The following is a 26475-nucleotide window of genomic DNA, read 5'->3' on the forward strand; positions in this document are numbered from 1 at the left end:
GAGTTGTGAGGGGAAAGGATATTATTCACAAAGGGAGAAGGAAATCTACATGGCTGAAAGAGGACTTTGTAGGATTTACCGGAAGGGGAAATTTGTGGAGTTGGATTGAGGATGCATCGTCATGAGAGAATTTTGGAGCGCTATTACTGAGGAAACGTTTTGACAGGGGTAAAGGGGGAATTTGGAAGGGAGATTGTGAAGGTTAGATCGTGAAGAGCAGGAGCTGTGGTGGCTTGTTATTATTTCTGATATGTACATTTTGCCATTTCATGAAGAAGTTGCCAGGTCAGTCTTTTTGTCCTTCCAGCTTGGTTGCGGCTCTCCAGGGTCTCAGGCAGAAGTCTCTCACATCACCTGGACCTTTGTCACGGGAGACGCCGCGGACTGATTTCTGCCCGAGAAGCCTCAGAAAACCTCCTCCCGATTCCTCCTCTCCCCCGGCCCCTCCCCTCGCATTCGGCTCCACCCACACCTGCTCGGCTCGGCGCCTCCACCCTTCGCCCCTCCCCGTCGCCACCTGCCCTTCGCCTCCAATCAGGTGACCTGCGCTGTAAACACCATACCAAGGCAGGGCGAAGCTGGGCGTGGCGAAGAAGAGGAGGCTGCTCCCCCCTCACGAGCGACGCGGCCAATGAGAGCCTCGGGGGGCGTGGTTTGTGTCCATGGGGACCAGGGCTGGGCTCAGGCAAGGTCTCTGTTCACCCCTATTGTTCGCTGGAGCGAGTCACTCGGCGCGGGGCGGAGTGGAGTGAGAGACGAGCAGGGCGGTGGCGACGGGGCCGGCAGGTGGGTCTGGAGGGGGGGAGGGGGACAAAGAAGCGTGGGGGCTCCGGAGGGAGGGAGGGAAGGGCCCCTGAGGGGACGCTTCGGGGGTGGGTGTGCTCTTTCTCTGGGGTAATAGTGGGGCTCTGAAAAGCCAACCCCAAAGGGTGCGAGGAATTGCAAAGGGGAGGGGGCAACCCCACTGAAGGAGGCTCCGGCGGCTGCCCCACAACACTAAAGTAATATCTAGGGAAGAAAACGAAGACTCAGCATGTGGGGGCTGTGTGGCGGAAGGGTTTGGGGGATGAGTAGAGCCCACTGCCCGAAACATACCTCCTCCTTTTCCACCATAGCATGTGTAAATCCTCGGGGGTGCTCTAGGGTAAGAAGAAGAAGAAGAGGTCCTGCTTTGGGGTCACTAAGGGGTCTGGGGGGGGGGGAGACTGGGAAAGCCCCGGAGGTGGGGTGGAGGAACTGGGGTGGGGGAGGTTGGGCCATATGGCGGGGGAGGGGGCAGGTAAAACTGCAGCGGGGTACCCTTTGGGAGCCTGAGGGATTTATGGGGATTTATGGATTTGCAGGGGACCTCGCTGAATTAAAGGGTGAGTAGCTTGGTGGGGTGGGGCTGCCTACGACGTCCCCTTTAGGGTTGGGGGGCTTGTACTCCCAAGGTTTATTGAGCTGATGGACTTAACTGTTTGGATCTAAGCTGGGCTTGAAGGAGGGGTGCAGGGTGGAGTGGTAGGATTATGCAGTTCGTGGGGAGGGAGTGCAAGGTGGTAAGAGGTGAGTTGTGGTGGACTGGGCAGGAAAGACTTCAAAGGTGTGTGGGAAACAAGGAGCTGTAAATGGACAAGTAGTGAGACACTGGGGATTTGGAAGTATAAGGAGGGTTGTGCCGTGGGAACCCTTGGGTCAGAGGTCACAGGGAGGGGGATTTGGAGGCTGGAGAGGGGATCTTGGAAGTACAGTGGTTTCTGTTGCGTGGCTGGGCATGTGATGTAGGAGTAGAAGCTTGGGGTAGGGGTATAAACTGCAGGAATTGTTGATTGAAGGTATTCATCTGTATTTAAATTCATATCCTACCTTCCCACCAAAAATGGCACAAGTTGAGAAGGGCAAGTTATTACAGATCGTTGTTTAGGGTGAAGAATTAATGGGGAAGGGATGGCAGTAGATGTTGGATTGGTTGAAGATGTTCAGATGTATTTGGGGGAGGGGGATGGCTTTGCATCAAAAATTCAAGGAGATCCCTTGGCTTGGAGCTTTCCTGGTTCTTGTTTGGAGGCTCGTGTCCTTGGAGGTGTCATGGGTTTTGATCTCCTAATGTGGGACATTAGGGGGGTCAAAACCCTGTAAGCAGGGATCCTGATTTGCCAGTGCTGAGGCAAGACTATTTGTGGCATGTTTGTGAATCTGAGGGAAGGGCTCGGAATGTGTCTGTTTGCATACTTACTTTGGAATTTGCATGCCTGTGCTTTTGTTAAATTGTGGATTTCTGTATCTTGCAATGAGTTGAAAGATAAGGCTAAAATAGTTCATGCCCTTCTTGAATAATACCCCCCACTTCAGCATTGGCAGGAGGGAGGATTGTATATGAACACTGCTTTGTCCACTGGAAAAGTGTGTAATGTTTAAAGTCTCTTGTGTGACTTTACAATATTCTTTTGTGTGTGTGGAACTCCTTACCTCCTTCATATTTATAGTTTCTAAAGAGTGTTTGTGAAATTTGGCTCTTGCGTTCCCTTGTTGAGCTATTGTATATTGTAATTTCATAACTGAACTTGTTTCTCCCAGACACGCCCTTTGATCTGTGTTGTCCCAGAAGCAAATTGCTCATCATCGTTCAGCCATTTTAACAGTCTTCTAATAAAGAAAGAGGCAACATTGTACACCACTGCCTTCTAAAGTGTAAAGAATTAAAGGAGTTAACATGATTGCCATTGTGAGTTCAGCCGTATTTCGGGGAGTTGAATTTCTGTTTGTTTAATCTGTGGAAATGCTTGTTGAAGTTAAGCAAAAATGTCTATGTTTTGTATCTTATATTTTTCTTTGTACAAACGAAGCAATAAACAAATTATACATCACATTAATGGCTATGTAGGGAACTTCTCTTTCTTCACCAAATATCAGATATGTGATATAAAACCTTTGCCAAGTTCTCCACCATAAGCAATCTGTTAATTGATTTGTCGCGATTTCGAGGAAATAATTTTGTTGCCAAAAATATGTGTTCTTCAAAGGGCCCCTTAAAGTCTCTCTAAATGTGTTCTAATCAGAAAAGTTAATTGCAAGCATAAAATGTTTCTGCATTATTATGAATGAGTTCAAACTTAGGTGCCAGAATTATGAGTTCTCTTTACAAAATACCTTGATTCCCCTGGCTTAGAACAAAGCTACAGATACTTCTTATGGGCATTTGGGCAGCCTATTGTTGAAGGGAGGAAACTGAGCTACGAATTAGGTGCTGTGGAAATATGTGGTGCAAGTGAAGTTAGACGGGATGTTCTGACTGAATTACTGATTGCAACTTGATTTCTACTTGATCACCAAATTATGCCCCAAAAAAAGGTCAGCAAGATGAACAAATCTATTTTAACTAGTTCTTGAAATTATCTCTTTCTGGAGGACTGGGACTGGTAATGTGTGTGCTGTTGGTGTTTTAATCATTGTGTGTCTCTTTCAAAGCAATTTTGCAAAGAGAAAACTTCTCTGCAGCTACAGAACTGCTATTGGTTACAGTAGGAGGTGTAGTTTTGCATGAACCTACCTGACTCTTCTTGTGCATTTCGGAGTTTTGATTTTTTAAAAAAAGTTTCTGTAGCTAATGAAGCGGTCAGTCACTGTACATTCAGCTTTGTGGATAAATCTATTGCTAGTGCTCTTGCTTAAAGTGTAATGTCTTGACATGTTTGCTTTCTGACACAGCTCTATTATTACTTTTTAAAAGATCCAGAATGCTGGGCATTTTGTTGCTTTGTCTGTGTGCTGAGTGAGTCATATGGGAATCTTGGTGTGTTTAGCAAGAAGCGGGGGTGAAGGGAAACAGTAAAACCAAGAAACCAGTGACTGTTTCTGTCGTGTGTGTGTGTGTGTGTGTGTGTGTGTGTGTGTGTGTGTTGTCCTGTCTCTTCCATTCCCCCTCCCCGCCCCCGCCTCAAACCATATAACTTACTGAGTTATATAATGGACTGTGTGTGTGTATGGGGAAGCTGGAAAGATACCTTCATGGTTAGAAGAAAGGAAGTGGGCACTTGAAGCTAAGATTTCTCCTTGGTGGTTCTGCGGGATAACTTCTCTATGACTTCTCTGTGACCTTGGAATAAGTGGCTTTACTTGCAAAGTATGCTAAGAAGGTTACATACTTGTAAATGTGCAGGGACCTGGAGTGGTGCACTAAAAAGATCGCTTTTTTTTGTGGCTGGAAAACTAAAATGACGTTTTTAAATGAAACTATGCCAAGCCTTGTGTGTGTTTTCCCTTTGTGTGTGTAGGCCATCTCAGAGTCCTTGTTGCTCTGGTCAGGCTCAGATATGTAGAATAGAGGGAGCTGGAGTGAGAGTCTGAAGCTCATACAATCCTCTGAGTAGGATATTGGACTGAGGACCTGGGAGATGAGGATTAATATCTCACTTCTGTCATGAAGTTGTCCAATAGCTGTAAGCAATACACGCATTCTCTCAGATCTCCAATCAGAAAGTGGGCGTGGTCTACCATTTTTCTATTTGTCCTCATTTAGCACATAATAAATGCTCTATAAATGATTAATATCAACTATAGGAAGATGTGTTGAACAAGTAGTGCGCCATAAAACCCCTCCTTCATGTTCTTGGTAGCCTGGTTGTATATTCAGCTGAAATGTGCCACCCTTACAAGGAAGTTCGCTTGTAGCATGTTTTCTCCACAACCATAAGGGCTAGAGATATTTGAAATGAGAGGTGCAAGTATCGAGTTCCATATCTGAGGTTTGGCTGTATGCACTGTGTTATGGCTGCAAGTACTTGTCTTGACAATGCCCCTCCGCCTTTGAACATGACTCCCTGGGAGATCTGAGTGGAGAAACTTGTAAATGTGGTTCTTGCATTCCGATCACTATCTCAATGCATGCATTTGTATGCCAACAAAAAACTTGCTTCTGGGCCAGAGTGCACACGTATTGGGTTCTTTGAAGGCTTTCCTGATATTTGTCCCAATATATGGAATACTGTGTTCTCTCTTCTTCTCCTCACCAATAGTTTGTTGGAAATTGTGAGTTTTTAGCTGCCCTAAGCCTGAAGAAGGTTGTTGGATTTGACTTGGGGATTCCTTTCTTTGCTGCTGGCTTTTAATCCTGGCAGAGGGTGAGGCGAAGGGTGTTCTAATTGCATTAGCCAAATGATTCGCTTAATTAATCAGGCTTGCAGCACAGATGAAAGGATAAGGCTGGGGAGTTGCCTGGGAAAGGAGAAGCTTCTTATAATGCTGCCTGGAAAAAATAAGAGAGAAATCCAATCTGGATGGAAGATCAGTATAATAAAAAGTATGTGGGCATGTAGGTGCAAGCACCACAATGTGGCTTCCTCAAAGAGCCAAGTAGATCTTAAATTTGACTCCAAGAGCAGGCCCAACCAGTATGAAGGAGTCTTTGATAGTGTTTGAGGTCTCCGTAGAATACTGAAATGACCTTTAGAGTCATGACTTAAAAACTTTAGAGTGGAGCCAGAAGTTTGTATATGCCCTTCCTACTGATCACTACTTGTGTGACGTCTTAGCACTAGGTTGTCTTTGGAATATGGCCCTCAACTCCACAATGGTTGTTCTCTTCCTGCCATCTTTAAACTGAAGTTTTAAATTTGCTGGAGGATGGTGATGAAAATGTGGCCATTATGTGGGATATCGAGGCTGATAGTTTTGACTATTCTAAAAAGAAAACCTATCATTCTGATTTGATTTGTTTGAAGAATCTATGGTCATTTCTTTGCTTCTCCCCGATAAGATACCACATATTATGAATAAAGTGGCCAAATTTTGTGCAATTGCTATAACTTGCCGTAATCTTTTAACCGTCGATTGCAGCCTCTGATTGTGTGATACAATTTCTCAGCAACTGCTGTATGTATGTAATATAATAATGTATGTATGTGTTTGGGATTGTCTGTTTGTTATTAATGTTTTTATTGGTTCTGGTCAATGACCGTAATAAATTTATTCATTCATTCATGGTGATGAATATACTTTTGTTTTTCTTTTCTTTCATTGTGCCCTGAGAAAGCTGGCAAAAGTGGGTAGAAATGGATAACAGGGCTAAGTTGTGCTTTATGCTCAGGGAAAGGCAGTTGCCTGACTTCGTGCTTGTATGCTGGTCATAACAGATGTGTTCAGGTCATTTGCACATGACCAGATTGGCCATTACTTCCATTGAGCTACATTGAAAACAAACAATCACAAGAGCAGCTGTGTTAACTTTTAAAATAGGCAAGGTGACCTAAATTGCCTAGATGAAATGGGAAAGGTAATGCTTCTATAGGTGTGACTGATGGGGCTTTCTTTCCCAAGGTGTGGCTCTTCCTAGAGTGAGTCATACCTGCTTTCGGGTGGTGGTGGAAACAAGCTGCTTATAACACTTTATTATTTTTATGTTCTTTAACAATTAGAAGATACTAGGAATCTGCTCTAATTGTTTCAGCTCTCAGGTTATCAGGCAAGAATACTCTGTAGGGACAGTGAACTATGTACCTGAAGCATCCCTGGCAAACATGCCTGGGATGAGAGATACTGGTATCTGTGCAAGGAGCACAAATGTTGTTTAGAATGAGGATTTTGCAAGATAACCCAGGGGAGGGAGAGTTCATATTCATTATGGTTGGGTTGGAATTTAGTGGTTAAGCCTGGCTGAAAGTGTGTCCATAGGACAGGTATGAAGTGACAACATTATGGTATGGTGACAGGGGAAGATCTGGTAGTTGAGGGGAGAATGTGTCAAAGAAGACCAGGAAGCTATGCAAGGCATGGAAGGTCTGCCACATGAATGCTAGCTATTTGAGGAAACACTGAGGGTCAGAAACTTGCACTCCCTTTCTAAATGACAGTTGATGCTTTTAGGAAGGCATACCAGAAACTGAACACTATGTGCATTGGAATTATGGCAATAGAATGTGTTCCCTTGAAGTTGTGACTTCAGTGAGACATGCTTCTTTGGTTCTCAAGCCTAAAATCAAAGATGCATGATGGTTTAATCAAGGAAATGTCCAGTTTGAATAAATATGTTTTAAGAGGTAACATTGTCAATAGATTAAAAACTGTGGTAAGGCTTGGTAAGCTGAATTTTTTGAACTGGAACACTTAGACTTGTAAGCAAATGCTTGAAGAATATAGCAAACTTTTGTGTGGTTCTATTAAATTTAGATAAGGCCAGATTTCATTTAGATATCAGAATGTTAGGTTCCCTTCCTTCCTCTTTGAATAGCAAGGCTGGCTGGAGAGTTGTAGGACTTCTTTCTATGTAAACATGCATAGGATTGCCCCCTTAGATATTTTTAATTTTATGTGGCCACCCTATTTCCCTCTTCTTGAAAATAGTCAAAATTATTTTCACCCATGATTTTCTGAGTTACCTTGGAATTGGATTGGTTAACAAAGAAGACACATACAAAAACTACGCCCCATAGGTGCTGTCCTTAATTAGAATTCTTGCCATTTGGCTTCAAAACCTGTCTGTGCAGTATTCAGATAACTGATAAGGAGAGACATAAACGTCTCCATGACATTCGGCTGACAGCTCCATAAAGGTTAAATGTTTTGTTAGTCTCATGTATTTAACTTTAATTGCTACAAGTATCTCTATGGAGAGGATATTGAGTGGAGTTAAGCTTTTCCCCTAAACTGAGGCACAAATCACTTTGTTTGGCAAACCTTGTGTTCAATCCCTAAACTGAGAGGTGCTTGTAGAGCATTTCGAACTATGGCATTGGTGCTAAACACCCTTTTCAGGAGAGGAAGGGGAAGAACATCTCTCTTGTTTTAAAATACATATATTAAAACCTGTGGTTCATAAATGAATAGATGGGTCTAACAATGGATGCAATGAAAGCTTTCAGCCTGTCTAGTTCTTTGCTGATGTTTATCAAAGTAGGCTGTAAAAAGCACGGAAGACTCAATTAAGCTGTCTTTGGAAATGTGGACCCTGTAATTCCTCTGCTTGGAAAGCTTCCAGACAATGTCATGAAAAATCCATTTCCCTGCAAATTTGGCTTAAATTAACTTGGCTGCTTTTAGTTTTCTAGGGAATATAATAATACTTTTTGCTCTGCTGATAGCTTCAGTGACTTTAATAGGTGGCTGATTTCCTAGCAAGCAAGGGGTCAGTCAGATGACTTGTTATACTTAGGGCAAACTATCTTAATTGTAGCCACTGCAAGCTTTAATTGTTCTTTCAGGAAAGATGTTTTGAAGCCCAGCAAACATTTGGTCATTGGGGAAATGCCACACTGCAACCGTTTCTGAACAATAGATTTTTATGGTCTATTGTCTCAGCCATCTATAGACGGGTGTGGTGTGTCCATGGTTATAGACTATTGCTAAAGATATCATGAGTACATTTAAGAGGTGCCAGCCAGGTTGAAATTGGTGTTCATCATCACTAATCATAGGCTAATATATGTAGGTTTATAGTCCGTTCTGTGCCTAAGGATGCAGCTGAGTAACAATAAATGTTTGTCTCCGTTGTCCTTGTATTTGATTAGGAAAATGGAGACTGTGAGAAAGCAGATTTTGATCTTAACTAGTTTAGTCATTAAATTGTTTCAAGCCCACTAGGAGGGCTGGACTTCAGGTGTTGAGATTTCTTAAAAGCCTTTTGGGGTTTCTTAGCATTTTGAGGGTCAAGTATTCAAAATAATAAATGCTCATTTTGATGTTAATATGGTGAGGCCAGTAAATGTTTTGAAAAAAATGACCCTCAAACGTTAGGGTTTTTCAGAAACATGTGTGCTGTCTCTAATCATGATTTAACAATTAGTCTATTAGGTGGTGGGATTAGTTGTGTGTCCCCTTTTTATCCCTCTTCTATCGCCATGCAAAAGCAATGTAACTCCGTCTTCATGATTCTGCAGACTTGCACTTCTCCCACTGTAGTTAGGGAGTCTAATAAGCGCTGCAGGCATCCCACTGGAAGGGGTTTTAAAAGGACCTGTTTCTAAAGGATAGAAACAATAATTTTCAAGTACAGCACCTTCCTTACTTCCACATTTACTCCACAGAAGCATAGTAAATTTCTTTTTCAATATGAAAAGCATATTGAGGGAAGCTGGAAACTCAAACCTTACTGGAGCCCTGCATTGGAATCCTTAAAGTAATTAGTACTGAAGTTATGTTGGAAGTACAAGAGAGTAAAATGGCATGCAAAAAAAAAAGGGGGGGGAGGCTTGTGTAGCATTGAGCTGCTCAGTCATCACCTGCAGTGGCTTGATGGCAACATCCTATCTAGGAATGTGACTAGCCTTGATAAATGTCAAGGTTTCTTAATATGGGTCCAGGCCTCATATCTTGCTCTCCTCATTCCCATTCATAGTAGCTTCATCTACACAGCTGTATGATAGATATATCATAAATGGTGAGCACATGCTCTGTTAAATGGGCAAAGTTGGATGTGTACATGGAATTCCCTGCCTACATTGTGATGTGATTATATTATGTAGCAATTTGGGAGGAACGTGTAGGTGTGGCATAGTCTGTAATTCTCTTGGACTATTTTTTTTTTCTTGAGTGCTTTAGGTGCTCTCATCAAGTGGTAAAAGGACATGTCTTTATAAATTAGTGCAGTGGGTGAACGATTGAATCCTTGGCCACTTGCTCTGGGGATCGAATCATGTACATCTTTAGTTGTTTGGTCCCAAATAAAGTCCTCCCCTGCTAGCTTTTGGAGGCTCACTGTGACAGTCTGACAGCTCCTGCTAAGGCTCAGAGCAGTACCAAATCTGTTCAGATTGGTCTCCAGAGATGCATCTGCATTGTCTTACTCTGGCTGTAAATCAACCCAGGAAACAGGTGGTATTTCCACCTTTCAGTTGGTTTCTGTTAGCAATTGGAGACTTTAAGAAACCTGCCTGGTCCCAGAACAACTATAGGTATTAAGGATGTTCAGTGCAATCTTCTCTATTACAAGCAGCTAGGTTTGTAAAGCCAAATAAACACCCTTCCAGAAACCTCAAGGCTATCTCCAGGTGTATATCTGTGTGTGCAGCTTCATTTGCAATCCGTGTGCGATTTTCTTGTGTGTAGGGTTCACTTCCTATTATGCTGCCAGACTTGGTGTAGCCAATGGTTCCATCTAGCTCAGCATTGTGTCTCATCCTAGAGGGGGAAAGCATATAATTAAAAAGAGGGCACAGTGTTTTGTTTTACTTTCGTGTCTGTAGAGAGAATTTTCCAAAAAGCAAGGTTATATTTCTCACGACTGTACAGAAAAACAACCTCCGATTTCGGGCTTTGATAACAGAACATGCAGGATTGAGCTTCAGTGGCCACTTTACAACTCCATGGAGTCCTCCTCTCAGCATTTCCCTGCCACAGTTGACTGCCCGTCAGCATTGCCAGATTGGCTAGCAGACTTATCCTCTCTGTATCATTTGGCTTAGCTTGGGTTGCTTGACTCCTTGGATGATTTGCTTTCAAGCGTCCTGGGGCACACTTTGCTTGTGGCATCTTCAGGGTCCATATGACATGGGTTGATTGTGTTGTAGGCATGCTGGTGTCCAGGTGGTCTTCTATGCAACAGATGGCTTGATTTCATGGTGCTTTGATCCTGATTTCTTTTCACTCTGTTTCCTAAATTGTATACCATACCACATCTTTCCTTAGAATTTTCTTTGACATTTAAGTAAATTTCATGCAAATAAGTATTAATAATATTGAATTTGAGCTCAGAATTTCCCTTGAGTTGAAATTTAGGCATTTTTGGTTTCAGAAGATTAGCAAGCATCCTTACCAAGAATTATGAAACAAGTAAGTGTCAGGGCATGAAGGTTGCAGGACTTGTTTCAAAGTCATGCAGTGTCATGATGTCTGAGCTGTTTGTGATACATATTGCATCTGAGATCCATAGGACTGTGCTGTTCGCGACTTAGTATGTTGCTCCTTGCTGCAAGTTTTCTTAGTCCTTGAGTTCACATTCATGCTTGAAATGATGTGCAACAGTCCTATAAACCTTGATGCTGCTTCAGTGGCCTCATGCAGCGAGTGGCATTCTCTGAACTGTCATACTGTCTCTGTGTTGAGACGCACGTACAGCACGCAGCTGTAGAAGTGATCGGAGCCTGTCAGCTGCATTTATTTTGATGGCTGAAACACCTCTTTCTCCTTCTTCACCTGTGATGTAGCAGAAACCACTTGCTGAAGTCTGGAATAGGGAGAGGAGTCCAGCTTATGTAGATAGTTGCTTCAGTTTCAGGCTCATAGATGCTTTATTATTGTAGTATTTCCCCCCTCTTAGAGAGGAATTCAAAGTAGGAAGAAATAAGAATGTAAACTTATCTTAAAGACTAGTGGCTATTCCACATATTAGTCTATGTTAACCTTCTCCAACCTGGTGCCCTCCAGGTGTTTTGGTCTACAAGTCCCAGGACTCCTGACCATTGTCTATGTTCTGTCTGGTGGGCTGGGGAAAGCCTGTTTGTGTGAATGTCATCAAAGCAGGATTTCCCTGGGTGTATCTATTCCTTATTTATTTCATTTCTATATCACCCAATAGATTGAAAGAGACTGTTTCACGAAAAAGTGGGTCTTGAGAAAACTAGGCTAGCTTCTCAAGGTTTTATTGAGCATGTTCCTCTATATAGGGAAGAAAAGGTGTTTGGTAGGTGTACTGTCTCCAGTAGATAGCATGCAGAGGTAAAGCCTGCCTTCTCCCACCTTAAATACTGAAGCTGGTTGTCTGTATTGCAATAAATGCAGCCTTAGTTCTTCAGAACTCAGAGTAAACTGAGAGCACATTTTAGTATAAATGCAGAAGAGTTGGGGTAATGGTGTTGTCTGGCTTTCTGGCAAACCCTTTAATTTTGGCTGGAGTTTTGTTTGGATCTTTTCATTCCTGGAATGGTTGAAAAGCTTGTCAATGTGAGTTAATGGACATGGCTGTGTAATTGTTACCAGGACTTCCTTCACTTGTCCTATATAGACAAGTTAGTTGTGGGCTGGCTTCTGCAAGGTCTGGCTGCCCAGCCTCTACTCCATGCCCATGTGGCTTTGCTTCTCATCAGCAAAGCATCTTTCAGGTAACTGCATCCTCCAGCTTCTCTATTTATCTGAAGGATTCCCCGCCCCAACCTCAAAGATGCAAATAGGCCTGTTCCTGCTTGTTCTAATAAATCTCTTCATGGCTGGCTGGGGAATGCTGAGAATTGTTGGATTTCTCTCTCTCTAAACATGCATAAGATTGCACCCTCATTTAATGTTTGTCTGTCCGTCATAATTTTGGCAAAGGAAAAGCTCATAGTGAAACCTAGAAGAGAATTTAGTAAGGGATAATGGAGTGAGGGGTTTGCAGCTTGGTGATTCTTTGAATAAGCTTGATAAAGTTAAGGCTGCAATCTTGTATGTACACTTGCATTTCAGACCTTGTCGCATTGAATTCAGTGAGGCGTTGAAGTTAAGAGATTTTTGGATTGCATATCTCATCTTTCATTTTTGGTTGTGCAATGGTTTTTTTGTGTGAACTTTGCAGCAAGACTGTCACAGCAAGATTCTATAGCTGCTGGAATCTGCACAGCTGTCTTCATGAGTGTAAGATCTAATATTTATGCAACTTTCTATACACTTTTTGGTTACTTGCTGTTCTAACCTCCTCTGACTGCTAGAATTGCAAGCTTCAATTGGTTTAACCAGTAGATTAACTTTTTGGGGGTGGCAGTTATAAATTGAAAGAACACTTGTTTAATATGCTGAGGGTATTTTAGTATTGGTATTTTACTGTAATTAGGAATGACAAAGAAACTATTAAAGATTGCTCTTATCCTTTCCAATAATAAAGCATACTTTCATTATGAAGCTTTGTCTATATATCTTATAGTCTCACCCTAAAGCAGCCTTCCTCAACCTGGGGCGCTCCAGATGTGTTGGACTACAACTCCCAGAATGCCCCAGCCAGCTGGCTGGGCATTCTGGGAGATGCAGTCCAACACATCTGGAGCGCCCCAGGTTGAGCAAGGCTGCCCTAAAGGCTTGGATAGATAGGTAACTAGCAAAAACAGGGGGAGAGAGAGAGAGAGGAAGAAAGGTATCTGAAGGTTGAAAAGGACACAAAGATAAGCTTAGACCCAAAGATGATCAGCCTCTGTACCGTTGTAAAAGGTGGAGTTTCTAGTCTCTGTACAGTGTGTTGTGAGGAGCACCACTTCCTTCATATGTGGTCAGGCTCTCTAATAAAATCAATGCCATTTATCATGATGGCTTCACAACTGATGAGTAGTAAGTCTTGGAACAGTTGGGACATTGCATACAAACCCAAATGGCAATATAGCAGTAGAATTTTGAAATTTTCTTTGAATGAAACTCTGGGTCAGAGAGTTCATTCAGTTTGACAGGGCCTCTGGGGGCTGAATAATACTGCATTTTCGGCCAATTCCATCTTTTCTGGTTTCTTCTATTAATATAGACTCTCACCAAATGAAAATGTAGTTTTGCATATCACGTGGATAACTATTAATCCAGTGCAAGACCCTGCACGTACCCGGCTGTGCTTGTACCTTATTGGTTTTCTAAGGAAGTTTCAGATGACAATCAGTTGTTTAGCTTTGAAGTTTTATTATTTCCCTCAGCATAACACCCTGCTCTTGTCTGAGATGCATCTGACAAATAGAAGCTGCATCCCTCCTATCGGGATAATGTATATTTCATAAAATGGCTCTGCTGGGGGAAAAACACATCAGGAGGTGCCAAGATGTTCCTAATTAGATAGAGGTTTGAAAGATCTGTTTTAAATCTGCCATCTTTGATTGGTTTTTTCTTCTCCTGCATATTCTACGAAGCCTGTAGGCATTTCATAATGCTTCAGTCATTTCATTCTTAACAGGCTTTCAACAAGAAGGGCAGGAGGAAGGTATTTTAAAGCTGAATTTCCTTAATATAGATGTGATCATCTACAGACGTGTGGGCATCATTTAACTAACACTGTGGTGGGTTTGTGCTTCCTGACACACAGCATGGCTTTTAAGGCTTTATTGCTAAACATCAGTCAAGACATCTGGGTTTTACCCGTGCATACTTCTTGACATTTAACTGACAGCTGGAGTGGTGGTGGGTTTTTGGTTTTTTAAAAAACATGCTTCACACTTGGATGACCAAGACCCGGCTACCCATGAAGATCTGTAAAATTAAATCTCAATGTACTTTTCTGCTGTGAGGTTTGGGAGGCAGTTTAGCCTAACACATTGCTCTTCAGCTGTCCTTAGGACTAAGGTGGATGCTTTCAGTGACACCATGACCATGTTTTGGAGAAAGGGGGAAAATGCTTGAAAAAACATAGGAAGAAACACTGAATTGAGGAAGTAAAAATAGTCTGCAACATTCAAAATGGATCCCATGTTGTAAGCTGAAATTAATGGCAGGTTGTCTAGACTGGCAGTGTTGAAGGCCAAGTTGGGTTCAGTTGGAAAGTTGGGTTCCTGCGAGGTCAGAAAAATGGTTGCTGTCTTCTAAAGCACTGTGTTGTGCTTTACAAGACATAAGCAAAGCTTGCACAGCTACTGCTGCAGAGTGCTTATAATTGAGAGTGAAATGGGAGTGGCATAAATATGAAAAAATATGGATAGACATCACTGAAGGGCTGCAGCAGGCTGGGTGGAGGAGTTCAAATACTTCATGGGCAAGGTGGCTTTCAAGGGGAGAGAGAAATGACAGAAAAGAGATGTGATGCTACACAGGCATTCTGGGAAGGAATTCCAGGCATAAGGAGCAGCAAGGGAGAACAAGACATCTTGAAGCAGTTGAACAGTGGGATGAGCAAATGTTCCAAGTAGAGATACAGTGGGAAATGGGGGCACAAAGATGGGGTGGGAGCAAGCCTTTAAAGGAAAGCATAAGATGTTTGTGTTTGGATATAGAAGAAAGCCAGTGAAGGAATGTAAGCAGGTTTATCACATGGTCAAGGAAGGGTGGTGGTGGTGGTGTTTTTTCAGTGCCATTAGCAACTATTTAGGCACTCAGGCGGTTGTATTAGGAACTTGGGATTTCTAAAGGCCTTGCTGGATAAACTCGGACACTTTTTATTTTATTTTAGCCCTTTTCTTACCTGCCAATCTTTCTCAATGGCTGCCTTTTATACCCCTGTGTTTTAATCTTTTGTGACTGAGCACCCTCTTGGCAGCACTGTCCTTAAGTGAGTTGGGCTGTAGCATTTTCATCTATGTTTTCCCAAAGCCTTCAAGGCGCCAACAAACTGTGGATGAAAACAGCTTGCATTGTGTATTATGTTCTCTCTCTCCCTCTCCTCTCTCCTCCCCAATTTATGAGGGCTGTAAGGTGGAGTTGCGAGTCTAGCAGACTGTATCTAGTAGTAGTGAAAACAAGATTAACTGCTTGTTGGATACGTATGAGACATTATACAAGAGCAAGCCCATTTCTTTTGAGTATGTTGGGTAATTAAACTTGTATCAGCCAGTTCCCCTTTGCTGGCTAAGTCCTGTCTTGCTATGTAAGTATATATTAACTTCTAGAGCAGTGGTTCTCAACCATTTTTGCTCCATTCCCCCCTTTCACCATTGTTCAGAATATAATTCCCCCCTTCCCAAGATAGTCTAACTCAAAAGGTGCATTCCAAATAATACGCATATAAAATTTAAAATCTTTTATTTTTTCTATATTAGTCCATTTAAAGGGGCAATGCAAAGCATGACCCCTTTTACATTCTCAGCTCCCATGCTTTGCGTTGCCCCTTTAAATGGGAAGCTTGAAACTTCTAAGATTGCGAGAGAGGGAGGGAAAAGAGAGCAAAGGCCTGGCTTTTGCAGACGACAGGACACTTTTCTGGGATGATTTTAATAACATATAAGAAGACATAATCTACAGGACATCATACTTTGCTGAATAGTGGTCCCAATTCCTCCCCTGGAACCCTAAAATTTCCTCCAGGGGGGAATTCCCACCTTGTTGAGAACCCATGTTCTAGAGGGTTGTCCATTTAGACCAGGGAAATAACAAACCTTGATGGCATAGGTCAAGTCATCTCCAGGCCTCTGTACATCTATTTTATAGATTGGAGAAAATGATATGTTCTCAGAATTTTTTAAAAAAGATAATCTAAATAAAAGTAATAAGAGTTTTAAGTTCTATGGCAAGAACCTTCTGGTTCATAATATTATTTCTTCATTCTTTCCCTCACCATCCCCTAACTCTTGCATCCCTGGATATTACCTATATCCCAACTTTAATTGCACCACAATCATGCTTCTGGTTTCAGATGCACTTTAAGGAAGTGATCACTAAGCTTTCTTGGGCAGGATCTACACTATTGCTTTATAACAGTTTATAATGGTTTTAACAACTGTTCAGGCCCAGGACACATTACATATGCTGTTTTCAAACTGTTATATCCTGCTTGGTGTAGATCTGGCCTTGGTAATGATGAGGGCTAGAAACTTTTTAAGTATAAAAATTGAGGTTCTCTAGAAACTAAATTGAACATCCCACTGATTTAGCACTTCCATAGCAAACTGCCGCTATGTAGAATACACATGGCCAAGCTCTTCATTCATTCATTCTCTCTCATCTCTAAAATACTTGCAGATGGTGGGAAGAAGTGAAAAGATGTCCCAACCCTTCAGAAATGCCCATGTGTTTGAGTACTTGATTTTCTCTTCCAACTAGCCAAGATGCCTAAATAATAAGGGAGAAGCATGGTTTCTGGTGACGTTAATGACTTTGTTGCTCCATGGTAGCAGATGTGATATATGGCACAAGTGGAAATGCAAAACACATCTCATGGAGGAGATTCTTTCATTTGATGTAAGTTGGGTGATGGTGTTAGTCAGATGAAGGAATTCTCCCTCTTTGTCCATAAATAGAGAAACCTGGCACATCGTCATGTTCAGCCTAAAACACTGCAATTAATAACTCCGGCTGGATTAAAACAGGGAGTGTGATTAAATAAAAAGTACAAACAGTATCTTAGGAACACAATAATTACAGGCCTGTGTATTTTTAGACTGAGGTGTGCTCTTTGCTACTTCCGTCCTGCAAAAAATAGTGTGTTTGCCTTGCAATACTGTGTAAAGGGGATGGTCACCTCTTCTTTCCTTCTTCCCCTCTCTCAAGATCTTTGCCATGAAGGGATGAGAGCCATTAAGAACACAGCTGTGTGTGTGTTCCGTGTTTTGTCCATTTAATGTGGTGCCGGGCCTGTTTGGTATGTAGTGATGCCTTCTGGAGAAATTCAGCTTTTTGTAACAACTAGTTTAGGGTCATATCTAAGACTAAGGTTAAAATCTCACCTGTGCCATTGTTTCATGGGTGGCATTATGCAAGCCATGATTTCTAACCCTCCTTCCACTCTGCAAGACACCTGGGGGGAGGAATTGTTGTAAGGATGACTCTGAAAATATGTGAAGCACTTCTAAGTACTTAAATGGTGTAGAAATGCTAATTAGTAGAACATGTTAATATGGTAGTAAAACAAAAATGCAGGACTTGACTCTTAGTTTCTCAGGGAATCTTGGTGGAATTCACATGCTCCTTTCTCCTCCCTCCATTTCCCCCATCAAAAGTTCCTTGTGGAAATGTGGAGACAAAATATATGAGCCTAATAATATGCCAACTTGCATAAATTTGCATTACAGGATTTGAATATCCGAGGTCCAGGATTTGGACCTACCACTTTACACAGCGTGCATGTATTTCTGATGAAAAGCAAAATGAAAGCAGCTGATTCATTCACATGGCTGTTGTATCCTAACTTAATTTCTACTTCCAGCCAGATTACATCTGGAAAGTTCAAGTGCTTCACAAGGAATTAGAAGTAACACCCGTCAGCGCCTGGCCTGTCGCGGCGAGTTAATAATTTGTCACTAGGGCCTTGCCCGCATGTCTTGCTGATTACTGTGAGGTTGTGTAAAATGGCCAAAGGTCCTTTTTCTTCTAGTAGCTTGGGGGAAGAGAGAGAACCCTTTGGCACTGCAGCATCTGAATGCAGAGTTCACCGTACATTCCTGAAATAGCAATTGCTTGGACATATGCAATGCCGTTCTCAAGCAGTGAGGCCCAGAAGGAGCATTGGGGGTGGGAAGCTTGCCCCTTGGGGTGATGCAACCAGCACATGTGTTTCCTATTTATATCACCCCGTCCCCTCCCTGAAAGGCAACCGCGTGCAAAGAATCCCAAACACACTGCTCAGTCTGTTGGCAAGGTTTGCCAGCCCTTCCATGGAGTTCTATGGCTGGCCATTTAATCATGTAGCTTTGATGGTACAGCATAAGCCATACAGAGGCAGGAATTGCAATGGAAAAGTGACTGACAAGGAAAAGGTTAACAACTCGCTCACTTCTTCCCTGAAGAAAAACACCCCACCACCACCCAGTGCACAGCTTTACATATGATTGTGTGTAACATTCACATAGTACCTTAGATCCCATCTGCGTGACAAGGCAGTAAAGATTATCTGAAAAGCTGCATTGTATCAGTGGTTGACAGTGTTGTAATTAATGCTGAGTCCACTGATTTTGTGCAGTGCTCTCCTGAGTTATGAGGGCTTTCAGATTGTTTCAAAGAGAGAACTGGCAATTTGGGGTGCTGGTGGGTTGGACAGTTCAACAAAATCGGGATTCAGTCTCGCTGTCCAGAATGTAGAAGGAAGTAGTTTGCTGTGGAGGTTGTGTTGAGTTTTTTTGGTGTAATGGGAGCTAGAGCTGTGGCTGACACAGTGCAGCCTTTGCTTTTAGTTCTATGTGAGTGATACGAGGGTTAAACCTTGCAGTCTCCTCCCAAAGAATGATAAGAACTTGACATTTCATTTGTACTGATAAAATAAAGGTTCTAGTCCTCATAAATGAGTGAGGGAAGCATACAGGTTCCAGTATTCTGGTTTCAGCTCCTCTCCTTTTAAATTCTCCCATTTTTCTCCTCTTGTACACCTGCCATCCTTCAGTGTGTTTCTCCCCATTATTTTAATACTTAGTGTTTAAAATATATTCTTCAATTTGCTATAATTTACTGGAACCAACAGTATCCTTTTCTGCTTATGGGATAAATCTTTCAAAAGGATCTTTGTAACTGAAATGAGCCAGGCAGATGTTTCATTTTGACTAGCATATGACAATTGGTTTAGCATGTCCCCATTTGTAGAATTCCAGTGATTCTGTGCCAGAGTCTATCTTCACCCTGCTTTTCCTGGCTCTCGTACATCTTGTTAACTTCATCCAACTGTTCGTGTACCTTGCCAAGGGACCTCTTCCTTCCCCCAACATATCTTTCTACTGTTTGCTGTTGAAAAAAGAACGTATGGAGCCACCTACTCATAAATTATTATTATTATTATTATTTATTTATATAGCACCATCAGTGTACATGGTGCTGTACAGAGTAAAACAGTAAATAGCAAGACCCTGCCGCATAGGCTTACAATCTAATAAAATCATAGTAAAACAATAAGGAGGGGAAGAGAATGCAAACAGGTACATTGGTCTTCTGGCACAGAATGGTCCTGGGGCCCTGGCTAGTGACAAAAGTCAGACTGTTGTTTGTGGCCATAACAAGAGATTGTGATGGACTGAATGTCCTGTGTACTTAAAAAAAAAGACTTAAGAGGAGGAAGGTCAGTAACTTTCATCAAAGAGTGTAACATCCTGAAATATGTTGGATCTCCCTTGTTCTTTTAAGCAATATTTTATGGAGAGCTGTGGGTTTTTGAGACAGATGGGACTTTGGAACAATTTTGGGAAGTTGGAGGGATTGCTATTATGGAACTGGAATATTCTGAAGCAGCTACACAATTCCTGGGAAGTATAGGGTAGTTGTACGGGTATTGGCAAGGAATTTCACTGTACGTTTTCGTGCCATGATAGTCTGTAACAGCCATTCTACATGATATCAGGCACATCTGAAAGAACAGGAAAAAGTTTTATAGTTACATACGATTTAGGGCAGGGTCATCCCTAACTAATAGGACCACTTGAGAGTTATGATCTTTAATAGTAATCTACTTCTTGAACGCTACTGGGTCATATTTTTCTTATTTCTGACCCCAGGTGCATGCTTGCCGATATTTCTTGGCTTTTTCTCATATATCTGCCTCTTGGCCCAGAATTTCAACACTGAGCCAAATGCTACAGTTTGTTTCCTTCAGATAAAAATGAGCATGCAACAGCTGAGAGAAGCTACTGCTAATTTCCCCAGGAAGCACAAAATGGTGCAGTGGAAACAGCTAGTCTACCACTGTTGTGAGAATTGTGGTGTCCTGTGCCAAGAGAAGACCTGGTGTTCTCTGCCAAAAGAAGGGTTTCAGCTTCCTTTGAGAGGCATGCCATCATCATTATTATTATTATTATTTAAAAAAAAGCTAAATTCCCCTCCTATCTCCATACACAGATGGTAGCTTATTTGTTGATGATGCCTCCTACCTACAACAACAGCATTGTGAAGTTCTGCATTGTGAGGGTTTGGCTTTGCCAGCAAGCTAATGCCTCAAGGCTCTCAAGATCAAAGCTGCCTTGATCTGCCAAAGTTGGGCCAGTAAAAGATATGGTTTGCTTTGTGACCTGCAAATGCACACAGGGAAAACATCACTGTTCAGCTTTAACACAGGGCTGGGCTGTTGATACTTTGATGCACCAAAATGAACCGCTATACATTAAGGAATACCATACTATAAATTAATTTTAACCTTGCTGTTTTAAATTTGTATTTTTGCGTTGCTGCTGTTTTTATCTTGGTTGTGCTTTTATATTGTATTTTATATTATGGTTTTATACTGTTGTTTTGTTTTGAATTGTCTTAATTTTGTAAACCGCCCAGAGAGCTTCAGCTATGGGGCGGTATAGAAATGCAATAAATAATAATAATAATAATAATAATAATAATAATAATAATAATGATGTTGTTGTTGTTCAGGTGAAAACAGGAATGCATCCAGTGGGTGTTTATCTGTTCACTCCGCATTGTTTGTGCCCCCTTTTAAAATTTGGTAACGGGTGTGTGGTGAGGTTGCCAGGTGGGGAGAAATAGACATAGGAGAGACGAGTTGGAGTTTGTGGGAAAGGAGTTCAGTAGGGTTTGCACAATCATGAGAGTTAAAAACAGTGAATTCTCTTTATGAATATTGACACTTGTAAATAGCAGAACATTGATCATGATGTAGAGAATTACGGGAAAGATACAATGTACAAGCTTGTGAATAGGGAGTTTGTTTTTTCCCCTCCATACACCAGGCTTCCTGCACACCCTGGTAGAGCTGATCTGTTTCTGCAATCAGATTGCATCCTCTGGTTTTGAGACGCAAGCTGCTACTACTTCAGATGTGTCTCTAGCATTCATGAGGTTTAAAGAATTCTTTTCTAGGTTAGGCGTGGGGTAGAATGAGAAGAAGTCCCAAGTCCTACAGCAGTGAATTATGTATGAAATATTAGGAATGAAGATCTGTGCTGGGAAATAGCCCAAACTTGTGCAAATTATATTTTGCTAAATAAGCAACAGTTACCCAAGAGTAGCTTTGGATTTGTGTGTGTGTGTGTGTGTGTGTGTGTGTGTGTGTGTGTTTATGTTTATCAGCAGGGGAGGTCACTGCCAAGTTAGAACTGATCTAATTCCAGTGACCACTTCATGTTAAGCTAAACCATTTCTCCCTCTCTCCCCCGCCCCCACATAAATGACTCTTTTTCTAATACAGGAAACCAGATGAAAAGGCAGGGCAAGTACTTAATAAAGGCATATTTTCACATGTAATTTTTCATTTGAGTAGCAATTACCCACTCCCTCAGATGAAGTCGTTCATCACAGTGCGTTTGCAAAAATGCAATAGATTATCTTCACTAGTTTAAACGTTGGAAGTTATGACTTATGCACACCTATTTTAAGACTTGCAATCCGTAGAATCAAGTCGTAAAGTTTTCCTTGGATTTTTATTTTGCTACTTCAGGCTGTAGATGGGTGGTGTGAGTGTTTTTGCATGTTTCCCAAAGAAAAGACTCCTTGCATGAAGAAAGCTAGCAAACCCAGGAGAAAGAGAGCTTTTCTGCCATGTGATTGCATTGCACTAAGTGCTTTCAGGGACAATGTACAGGAGATTCCTCCCCCTCCTTCTCTGGCTCCTGAGGTCATCCGAGGGCCTGCTCCTGGTGGTTCCACATAGACCCATCCTCCCGATTGGAGTCCACCAGGGGAAGAGCCTTCAGCGTGGTAGCCCCCTCCTATGGAATTCCCTGCCTCTGGATGTCAGGCAGGCGCCAACTTCGTATTCCTTTCAGCGCCTCCTGAAAACGTCATCATTCCAGGAAGCCTTTCCTTAATGACCAGCCACGGTTCACCTTGCTTCTTTTAAAATCTATTTTAAAAGTGTTTTGTTCTGTTTTTATTTTTATCTTGTACACTGCTCCGAAATTTTGAATGGGGAGCGGTATATAAATATTGTAAATAAATAAATGGGAGCATTAATGTTTGTACATTGCTCTGAGTAACTTCAGGCAGGGGGGTGAATTTGATTTTTTTTTAAATTATTTCTAAGATGCACCTACTCCAACCCAGGAGCCTGAAGTGGCACAGTCCGAGAAAAGCTTTACCATTTGATTCCAGTGACTGCGTAATCTGCCCCTCGGATGGCTCTCTGCATGTAGTTTTGTGTGTTGCTCAAGCCAGCGTGATTCCTTGTTCTTTCCACAGCTAACTCCCACCCCCATTGTTAAGTAAATGTCAAGCCCTGTGTCTGAAGTGAAATAAACTTGGAAGTGAACAAAATCATAACAATACTTTAGAAAAAATCCTAAATTCTGAAAGCACTTCATTGTAAGGATTAAAAAGGTATAACCCTGAATAGCCTCTGAGAGCCCCTGGGCCAAATTTGATCCCAAGGAAGATGTCACCTCCCATCCCCCTCGTTGCCAGTCCAGAGATGAAAAAAGGAATAGGGAGGGAGTGGCATCTGTGTAAACAAGGCTAGCCACCATCTTCAAAGTTAGCACGCCAGCAAAACTACTGCTGCCCAAGGCCTTGAAGTAACCAGCCAGTATTACTATCTCTGTATTGCAGATTTGGAAGCTCGGGGCCTTGCTTATGGCCACCTAATAAGCTCCTGCCTGTGTCTCTGTCTCCCCTCCCCTCCCTTTCTCCTTCCCCTCTGTCTCTACCTTGCACCATCCAAATAGATTTGATGTCCTCCTTTCAGAGCTGAGTTGGTGTTCAGTAATGTAAAGGATTCGGTTTTTAAAATTGTAGTTGGTGTAAACTCCACCAACTGAATAGAGTATATATGATCAGTGATGGAAACTGGTCCTGCAGAGTTGAGCGTTCCTCCGAAGGGAACTACAGAATGGTGAGAGTTTGGCGCTAGAAGGAAGTCCTCTAACTAATGGCACGCTGGCGCTTTGTTTTGTTTTTAAGCCCAGCTGTCATCAAGATAATACGTCAAATTAAACGCACAATAGCTTTGAGCCTTCCTGTTAGGGGGGGAAAAAGCTTATTTCCTTCCATTCACAAACATGTTTAATGAGACACTGGCTTGGCTGAACTCGTTTGGCTTTCTGGAGGGAATTGGATCACTCTTGATTCAGAAACGGATTTGACTAAAATCTTAGTCTTGATAGAAGCAAAATCTGTGCTTCTGTTCAAATGACATTTCCTTTGTGTTACCAGTCGGAGAAGGCCTTTTCCCATCCACCCCACATGCTTCTCTTTCTTAGCTAGAATCCATACACGTGGCCACGCCTCAAGAAAACAGTTTGGTATGTTGGTGTGGCAAGAGACTGGCAGTGAGCGGGGGAACGAAAATAAGTTATTCTGCAAACACACCACAGCAGTCCAGCGCTAATAATGTGAGAACATAATGAGGTTCTGAGGGTGTGTGTGTGTGTGTGTGTGTGTGTGTGTTTAGAATTTCATTGAAGGGAACAAAGACAGCTGGAAAATTGTGTGTTATGTCTCTTTCTTCCTTTTGTCTTTTTATGCGCTCTTTGAAAGAGCTGCAAATGGAGCAGAGCAGAGCAGACAAGTGTTGAAGTGCCATGTTTTCCAGGAGGCTAGGGAACAGTGCTTTTAATAGACTATCAGGGAGCAGCCTGCCTTTGGTGCCGATAGTATGATGAGGCTGGATAGCTGTGCGTGTCACGGGTAGGTGGAAGCAAGTGCTGTGGCTCCTGCTGCAAGTGTTGTGATGCTGCGTGAATTTCCTGTTAAGCCTCTGTGGACTGCTCTATTCCATGAGCTTAGGGCAGGCTACATTTAAAAGAATAAGGGGGGGGGGAGCATACTATGTCCCCTGTCCTTTAAAAGGGCGCACAAGCTAATGTAGCTAATTTGTCATAATTATCTCAAGGTGTCTGTGTGGGTGCCATTTTAGGGTACAGAAATGAGAATGGGGTGTCTAAAATACAGCATACAAATTTCCTGGGAAATTGTAGCCTGGGGAACATGTGGGAAAGAAGCCAAAGAACCTGAAGGAGAAAGCCTGAGAAAATCCACGGAACCCTCTGTAAATCATTGGCTGAATTGTGGAGGGACAGGAAGGCAGAAGATGAATTGTGAGAGTAAGGTTGAAAGGGGTCTGAGAGTCAGAAATGTAAAAAGAAGGAGGAAAGGGAATGCAGGGGACAGGAGGTAGAGGGAAAGTTACGGGCTTTGAAAAGAAGAAAGCGAGGCAGAAGGGTGTTCTTGTGTGTACAGCAGAAGAGATAGTGTGTGTTGAGGGAGCTGCTAGAAATTTGCTGAAAAAGTTGGGGTTAGAGGTGGCTGGAAATCCACCAGTAAGCTTACCCCTCCCCCACACAAAAAATTGGCTGTGAGCTGCTGTGATGTCACAGAGTGTTCTCGAGGGAGAACACGCAGGGCCTAGTGACAAGTCCGTATGTTGTTGGAAGAGAAATTGCCGATGGGTGTGGTAGGCTGAACGTGGAGTAAATGAATTACTACGTACCTCCTCTTAGAGCTTCTGCTAATGTTCCCATCCCTTTTTATTACAAATTCTTAATTTGTATATAAAACAACAGCTTACAAATATGCAATAACTGTTTCAACCAGCATTTGCTCCATTTTCTTCTCTTCTCTCCCCAAGTCTGAACAGAAAACACACCCAAGAATGTGAAGATCACAGAAAACTTGAAGCTTGTGTTTCTGTAGTTCCAAATGCTTGGGAATGAACACTCTCAAAACCTTGTCTGGTGTTCGGATGTGGGTGCAGTAAAATATTTCTCAAAAGAAAAGGATTCTGGAAGAGCTTCTATGATGGATTGAGATTGAATATTAATCCTGTCACTAAAGTCGAAGGAACTAGACAGCTTTTTTAGCATGGAGAAAAGTCTACTGATTTTTATAAGCCATACTAGAAATGTTGAAGGCTATTATAGAAAATTTCGTAATTATTGAGGAATAGTGTGGAATTGGGAGAACATGCATTGGGAAAGACACCAGGGATGTTGGGGCAGCTTTCTCACTCTCTTCGCAGGGGACGGGTCAAGAAGTAAGGTGGTGGTGGGGGTTTAATTTACATTTTTAAACCACATAGGAGAATACTTTCTGGTTAAGCAGCAGGAAGAACTTCCTGGCTGTAATAGTAACTCAACAATGGAATAAGCTTGCAGAGAGAGGTTGTGGAACCTCTTTCCTGTCAGGATGTTTTAGGTATACTAGGATATCCTGTTTTGAAGCTGGTGGTTGGATTATGCAGATCCATTGTTTATTTATATTTCATATAGTCACAATCACCCCAAGCCTTGCCTTTGTTCATCCACTTCATATTCTGTTATCTCTTGACTCAGCAACCTCCTTAACCTGCTTCGTCCCAAAAGAATCCCTTAAAACAATTCCCTTGTAAAAAAAACCATCCTTTTCGTCAAGCCTGTATTCCACAGATACATTGAATATTTCTGGTGTATTGATGCTCCAAGTGTGATTTGTGAATTTCCCCTGCCACAGTTTCATTATGTGGCCTTAGGTGCACCGCTGTTATTATTGTAGCCTCAGTCCCCTATCTGCAATAGGGGTAACAACACTGGCTTACTTTTACAGGGGTGGTACTAAGCATTTCTGCAAGAATATATGTAAAGCACACTGAAAACTGGAAATGCATGTTGGCTTTCATTGTAAATCGTTAATCTCTACACTACCACTCTTCCATCTCTCACCGAAGAAATCCCTTGTTTTTTAAAATGGTCATACCTACCTCCCCGCTGCCCTTCCAGTCCTCTGTCAGGGATCAGCCCTAGTATTTAGGAAAGTGAGGGTAAGGCTTTTTGTGAAGTGCAGAGTGCTTTCCCTGAACCACAGACTAGCCATAAACATTTGGGGATATGCCAGGTCAGGATGTGGTTTCCAAGTAAGTTTGATTGCTGACACAACACTTAAGAAATTAAATTAAGCTCTATCTGGTTTCACACACAACGAATAAGTAGAACTTGCGGTGCTGGTATCTTTAGCTCTAGCTACCATCTGTACTCACCCAACGTATGTACCTAAATCTTTTTGTCTCAAAGCCATTTCAGTCTTTTCTGCATACTCCTTCGTCCTTTGACCTCCAGAATATTCCTAAAGCCTCAAGCGCTTTCTTGGCTG

The 26475-nt window shown here is 42.2% G+C and overlaps 1 protein-coding gene across 3 annotated transcripts in view; it reads left to right on the forward strand.

Annotated features, from left to right (window-relative positions):
- Positions 1–697: 697 nt before the first annotated feature.
- The window catches only part of JUP (junction plakoglobin), a 59825-nt gene continuing 34047 nt past the window's right edge, over positions 698–26475 (forward strand). For all 3 annotated transcript variants that reach the window (XM_063138059.1, XM_063138061.1, XM_063138060.1), the window contains exon 1: positions 698–786. The gene's annotated coding sequence lies outside the window, so the exon portion shown is untranslated. The remainder of the gene's footprint in view (positions 787–26475) is intronic.

The sequence above is a fragment of the Elgaria multicarinata genome, chromosome 11, assembly GCF_023053635.1.
Source record: "Elgaria multicarinata webbii isolate HBS135686 ecotype San Diego chromosome 11, rElgMul1.1.pri, whole genome shotgun sequence".
NCBI classification, from domain to species: domain Eukaryota; kingdom Metazoa; phylum Chordata; class Lepidosauria; order Squamata; family Anguidae; genus Elgaria; species Elgaria multicarinata.